Source organism: Sinocyclocheilus anshuiensis, unplaced genomic scaffold (assembly GCF_001515605.1).
Source record: "Sinocyclocheilus anshuiensis isolate Anshui unplaced genomic scaffold, SAMN03320099.WGS_v1.1 scaffold640, whole genome shotgun sequence".
NCBI lineage: Eukaryota > Metazoa > Chordata > Actinopteri > Cypriniformes > Cyprinidae > Sinocyclocheilus > Sinocyclocheilus anshuiensis.
In genome coordinates, this window is record NW_015554127.1 from 1471594 (window position 1) to 1478819 (window position 7226).

Here is a 7226-nt window from a genome sequence, read left to right on the forward strand (position 1 = left end):
GGGCTCAAGTGGAAAAAAGGACACTTTTTTTAATTTAAAATTTTTTTCTAAACAAAACGTTAAATATAGTCTATTCGGGGTGTGCGATACTGACAAAAAATATATCTCAATATTTTTTGGGATTTTATCGATACCGATAATTAGATGATATTTTGCTGAGTGTGTTATTGTGCTGATATCTTAAGGACTACCGTGGACAGCTGACTCCTAAAGTTTTTGATATTCTGCATATTCTGTGATAATCAGTTCACAGCATTGATAGAAATTAATCTCTTCCAATAAGTTTAAATTGATTTTTACCTTTTATGGGCAGTATTACCTTTATAAATCCCTTTTTTCATCATCTTTTCAGTCAAATTCTTAAATTGAATCAGTCAATTAGAATAAGAAGTCATTTGGGCTGTTACCAAGCAAATGAAATCAGTATTGACACATCACAAACACATACCAGCTTCATCACTGTGTCTGTCACGCGACTCTGTTCCCCTTTCGGGCTCTGTCTTTACATTTATTTTGAAAGATGAAGCTTGTGATTATGGTAAGGGGCGTTACATTTCCGACGAGTGCTTGCGGTGTTTGGCCAATCACAATGCACTGGGTCAGCCACAACTGGAAAGGGAGGGAGGGCTTCACTTCTGTGGCTCTCTTGCCTGTCAGTGATGTGCTGATCAATGTGTGCAACACTGCTGTGCTGCAGAGACGCGAGTCTTAACATTTCCTGACCTGACCCGATATTTTGATTTTTTTATTTGTTTGACAGGGAAAGCTGTGCGCAAACAGAAACACACAACGTGCACAAACAGAAACACACAACGTGCACATATTTACATATATTCATTAAATAAAAAGTTTTTTAAAAAACACTCCCCAGAGAAAAGGGCACTTTCTCTCAAAGAAGAAAAAGGGCAGGTGCTCAAGCCCCCTTTGATGTCTATGTGTGCACGTGCTTGCTTACTGTCCTTAATTTAAAAATGCTGCATAAAATGTTTTTTTTTTTTTTGTTTTTTTTAAAGAAAGAGTAGGTGGCAGCAAGTCACTGTTAAATAAGTGAGTCTTTGCGACTGAACCGAATCATTTAAACGGTTGATTCATTTAGGAACAAAACAGCATCATGTTGCTCAGAGATGCAAATTGGAATTATATTTGTTGGCAATTGCCTTTTGTTTTTTGGATAATTAGCTGTAAATTCGAGGCACCGATAGCTTACTCTGTTGTTCATCACCACTCACCTCCACACCAAGATGAACACAACTGGAAAGGGAGGGAGGGCTTCACTTCTGTGGCTCTCTTGCCTGTCAGTGATGTGCTGATCAATGTGTGCAACACTGCTGTGCTGCAGAGACGCGAGTCTTAACATTTCCTGACCTGACCCGATATTTTGATTTTTTTATTTGTTTGACAGGGAAAGCTGTGCGCAAACAGAAACACACAACGTGCACAAACAGAAACACACAACGTGCACATATTTACATATATTCATTAAATAAAAAGTTTTTTAAAAAACACTCCCCAGAGAAAAGGGCACTTTCTCTCAAAGAAGAAAAAGGGCAGGTGCTCAAGCCCCCTTTGATGTCTATGTGTGCACGTGCTTGCTTACTGTCCTTAATTTAAAAATGCTGCATAAAATGTTTTTTTTTTTTTTGTTTTTTTTAAAGAAAGATAGCACATAAACACTTTTTAAATACTTTCTTGGTTTTGAATGATAACAAATCAAGTTAGTGTGATTAACAACAGCTGTGGTTACTCCAATAGGACACCTGTGTGAACTTGAAGAAAACCAGCATCCACAAAAAATTCCCTTCAGACCAGCTGATTTAAGGTAATATCAAAAAGGCATCACAAAATTAGTTCCATTTTGTATCTAATGCAAGAACATTCAGACTTGTGGAACAGTGTCCACTGTATATATTTGTTTGTTTTTTGTTAAGTCTTTAAGTTGAGAGCATATTTCTCCAGTTTGGCCCAATTAAATTGTTATGCAGGCACATTGTGTGCAGATCTAAAAATATACAGTGATAAATTAAATATGACTGCTGCTGTTTCTAAATAATGTAATGTCTGGTTTAAGAAGACTACACACTTTGTAGTGAACATGTGACCAAACATAAGGCATGAGCTGTTCAATAAAGAAGGCTTCAAGTGATCTTAAAGAGAATTAATGCCACCTTATATATTATGCACACAAAATTAAGAACATTAAGCATTTTGCTGGAATGTCTATACTTTATTGCAGATCATTTCATGAAGCAAATGGCAGATTTAGTTCTGAAGCCGCTCGATTAAAGGTTATTAACATCTGCCTAGTAGAACCTTGTTGTTCTGAGAATTGTCCAGTTGTTTTTCTCAGAATGTTCAATCGAATCATTTCACTTTGAGGTCAGATGAGCATCTGCTGGACCATTGGCTTCCATGTGGCCGTTGTAGAGAATTTCCCAGCCGTTCTGTTAACATCACAAGATGGCATTAGAGATGACTGCCTCTGCTTGATCCGCACAGTGTGTTAACCACAATGACTTATGTGCTCCAGTTCACACAACAAGGAACAGCAAATATCCTTGTGTAAAGATATTAAATAATTCATTTGGATTGTGTTTACTTGCTGAGAAACACTACTCATGTCCTGGATAGGTCAGAGTTGAAAAATCAATAGAACATTGTAATATTTTCATATGAAAAAATCTGTGTGTTCTCTGCACCACAATGAAAGAGTACGTTTGTTTTCACCTGCTGTGCTCACTCCTCTACTGCGCAAAAGAAACTAGACAAATATTGGCTTTGATGCACTGTGAAATTAAAGAAGATTGTTCTTGATTGATGATTGATGATTGTTTACACTTCATTTCATGAATACAGCACTTGTTTCTGTGAAACAAAACCTAAAAAAGTAATGTGTTTGCAGTTGTAATGTGGTTTTCAATGGAATTTAAAAACGTTGTTTAACCGAAATGTTTTTCCAAATGTAATCATTATTAATATTAAAAATAGTTATAATAATAATAATTAATATTATTTGTATTATGTTGTTATTATTATTATTAAAATAGCACAAACAAACAAATAAATATGAATTCTCAACATGTCAATCGATATTCAGTAACATACACAAAAAGCAAGGCAAATCTTCTAGCATACCTTGTTTAATTTAATGGTTATGTCAGATATATTGCATATTTATGACTAGCTTAACAATACTGTAATATATTTCCGTTCACATTTTCAGTGCAGTTACTAGACTGAAAGGAATGTTATTGTTTTCACGGTAAATGCAGAGAGTTTAAGGGAGGTATTCCAAATGCAAGCATTTAACTGTGAAATAACAGCAATGTAATTTCATTTCACACTTGTTTCTTGCATATGCCCAGAAAGAGGCTCCATCCGCAGTTTAGGCTTCAAGATAAAGAGCAGATTTGAAATCCTCGAGAGCCTAACACAACATGACTTTATGAAACCCCTCTCTATAGCCAAACACAAAATGTAAATGCTGCTAACTCAATTATGTTTTCTGCTCTGTGGAATAGTAATCCATTGTTCCTTCAGCTGTCCAATGTCTTCACGTCGGACTGAGACTTGCTGATAGCAGAATCTTGACTCTGCAGACAGACACACACAAACATGCGCGCACGCAAACGCAAGGCCCTCATTTCCCTCGCCTGAACGCACATAAACAGTGGGCTCTATCAAACTGCTGAGCTCTGGACTTGAGCAGGTTCACAGTTGAGTCTCTCTGGTGAATCCCACTCAACAGCAGCACTCCCGGGCCTGAAGGGAAAACAAGTTCACTTTGTCGACAGACACGCAGGTCCGTGTGGCATGTTGGCACTTCACAGAGCTACTCTAGGATTGTCAGTGCACAGGGACAAATGCTCAAATGCAGAAGGTCACAAGATGCTTGACCTTGCTACTGCTAAGGAAAACGATCACCTCAATATTAATCCAGACTACTTAAAAAAGTGAAAATGTGTCATAGATACCGGAACCTTTTCTACTGTACTTGACTTGTCCAGGGAGGTATTAAATGAATATCTCAGTCTTTGCTCATGGGACTGCAGAAGTTTTAGAGCCAATTACCTGAACTTTAAGTGCCATGTGACTAATCACTCTGAAGCTGTAGGAAATCAATGACAAGACTGATAGCACCACAAGAACATGTCAGTAAGGACCTTTATTAGTGACTAACTTGAGCTCAGACATCAAGTACTGTATATATTCTATAAATATTTTAATAGTGTTTTATAGTGTAGAATATTCATTGTAAGGCAAAAACTTTTTTTTTTTTTTTGCGCTGGTGCACTGATCAATATTGAGATTTTGGGCTTCTTTTAGAGTAGTTTAAAGAAAACATCCAAAATACTCATTTAAGCATTTGGGTTTTTTTTGCACTTCTTCTTCTTCCATCTGTAGATTTCAATTAAAAATCATATCTTTAAAAGCCCTTTTTTCTCCTGCACTGAGCCAGAAATGTCCACTTCACCAAAGTTTCCAGTTTTATTCTTATCTATATACTGAAAGTTTTTACAGAGGCGTTTGTTCATATATGGTATTTGCCTGGTTTATATATCATTTTATTCCTACAAACTGAGTTTTTTTTATTTTCTGATTTATGGAGTGATGAAAAGAATTATCCAAAATGCCCTGTTTTGAGAATTTTGATCGTGGCTTGATCCAGTTTTCAGATTTCTGATCTGAAATTATATGCAACTTATTGCATTTTTAATTACACAGTGCGTCATTTGCATATTCAATCAACATTTCAGAAACTTGTAATACAAATCAATTGTCTTATTGTACTATGATCAACTAGGGAAGTATGGTGATATCTATTAGTTAAACATTTTACCCAATTCATTTTGCCTTACAATAAAAAGTATTGTTCATTGTTTATTTCATAATTTTAAGAACCATTCCAAAAAGGGGGTAAAGCATCTATTATTCTATTAAATATTTTTCATTTAAAAACATGATTTTGTCTGAAAACACAGTTGATTTTTGAATTGCGGTCAAGTGTGTAGTTACCAGCATCTACCAGCAGGGGCTTAGTGTATCATGCCAACCAGCCAAACTTTGATCCCAGACCTTTAAAAATAATTTTTCACTGGTGTAACCTTAAGTAGTCAGGTTGATTCAACCATATTAAATAATATTTTTGATTTCAGTTTCAAATCAGTCCATTAAAATGTTACTGCATAAAGCACATTTTTAAGTTACCTAACAAAAGATGGGGACATTATTTAATTCAGTATATAATAAACTCAATGTGTGCCACCTCACATTTCTTTTTTGGCATGGTATGCTGTAAAAATTACCATCATTTGTATTTCACCAGTATTGTTTTTTTTATATTAGCAGTGTATTGTGGAAATGATTTAATCAAGCTTCTTTTCACTTGCGTGTGGAGGTGGGGACTGTCTCATCACCTCTTCAATCCCTCCTCTGAGAATGTTACGTCCCTTACCATATTGTGATGCCCTGTCCAGCCGGAGCGACGAGACAAAAACATTAAAGGGGTCATATGATGCGATTTCAATTTTTCCTTTCTCTTTGGAGTGTTACAAGCTCTTGGTGCATAAAGAAGATCTGTAAAGTTGCAAAGACTAAAGTCTCAAATCCAAAGAGATATTCTTTATAATTTTATTCCTACAAACTGAGTTTTTTTTATTTTCTGATTTATGGAGTGATGAAAAGAATTATCCAAAATGCCCTGTTTTGAGAATTTTGATCGTGGCTTGATCCAGTTTTCAGATTTCTGATCTGAAATTATATGCAACTTATTGCATTTTTAATTACACAGTGCGTCATTTGCATATTCAATCAACATTTCAGAAACTTGTAATACAAATCAATTGTCTTATTGTACTATGATCAACTAGGGAAGTATGGTGATATCTATTAGTTAAACATTTTACCCAATTCATTTTGCCTTACAATAAAAAGTATTGTTCATTGTTTATTTCATAATTTTAAGAACCATTCCAAAAAGGGGGTAAAGCATCTATTATTCTATGAAATATTTTTCATTTAAAAACATGATTTTGTCTGAAAACACAGTTGATTGTTTAATTGCGGTCAAGTGTGTAGTTACCAGCATCTACCAGCAGGGGCTTAGTGTATCATGCCAACCAGCCAAACTTTGATCCCAGACCTTTAAAAATAATTTTTCACTGGTGTAACCTTAAGTAGTCAGGTTGATTCAACCATATTAAATAATATTTTTGATTTCAGTTTCAAATCAGTCCATTAAAATGTTACTGCATAAAGCACATTTTTAAGTTACCTAACAAAAGATGGGGACATTATTTAATTCAGTATATAATAAACTCAATGTGTGCCACCTCACATTTCTTTTTTGGCATGGTATGCTGTAAAAATTACCATCATTTGTATTTCACCAGTATTGTTTTTTTTATATTAGCAGTGTATTGTGGAAATGATTTAATCAAGCTTCTTTTCACTTGCGTGTGGAGGTGGGGACTGTCTCATCACCTCTTCAATCCCTCCTCTGAGAATGTTACGTCCCTTACCATATTGTGATGCCCTGTCCAGCCGGAGCGACGAGACAAAAACATTAAAGGGGTCATATGATGCGATTTCAATTTTTCCTTTCTCTTTGGAGTGTTACAAGCTCTTGGTGCATAAAGAAGATCTGTAAAGTTGCAAAGACTAAAGTCTCAAATCCAAAGAGATATTCTTTATAAAAGTTAAGAGTCAGCCACGCCTACCTAAAATGGCTCGTTCTACCACGCCCCCACATATCTACATCACTATGTGGAAATATTAGCGTAATGCCGCCCAAATGTGCACGCAAAGAAAGAAGGCATGGTTTCAGGAACCGCAGTAATGTTGATGCAGCGATCGATGTCTTGAGGTGTGGTAACCATAGTATAAGCGGAATAATTGTCGTCAATTATTCCTTACTTATACTGTCTTTTTACTTGTTGCATCGCGCCGCGTAAAAAAGCCATGACTGCATTTGTGATTGGAGAAATGACAAACAACAAGCGCTACTCTACACTGCTCAAAACTCGCGTTTGGGCTTGTGGCAACCACATGTGACGACCCCGGGCTGGACTCAGCTTCGTCCACGGTTAAAGCCGATCCGGCGATCCGCAGCGCAAAGTTGATGTATTCCCTCAGTGACCAGCACAGATCAGCTCCAGGCATGACGAAGCAGATATCGTCCTCTTTTGGAAGGCCAAATAAAGTAGTTTCGCTTTCACAACGAAACACAG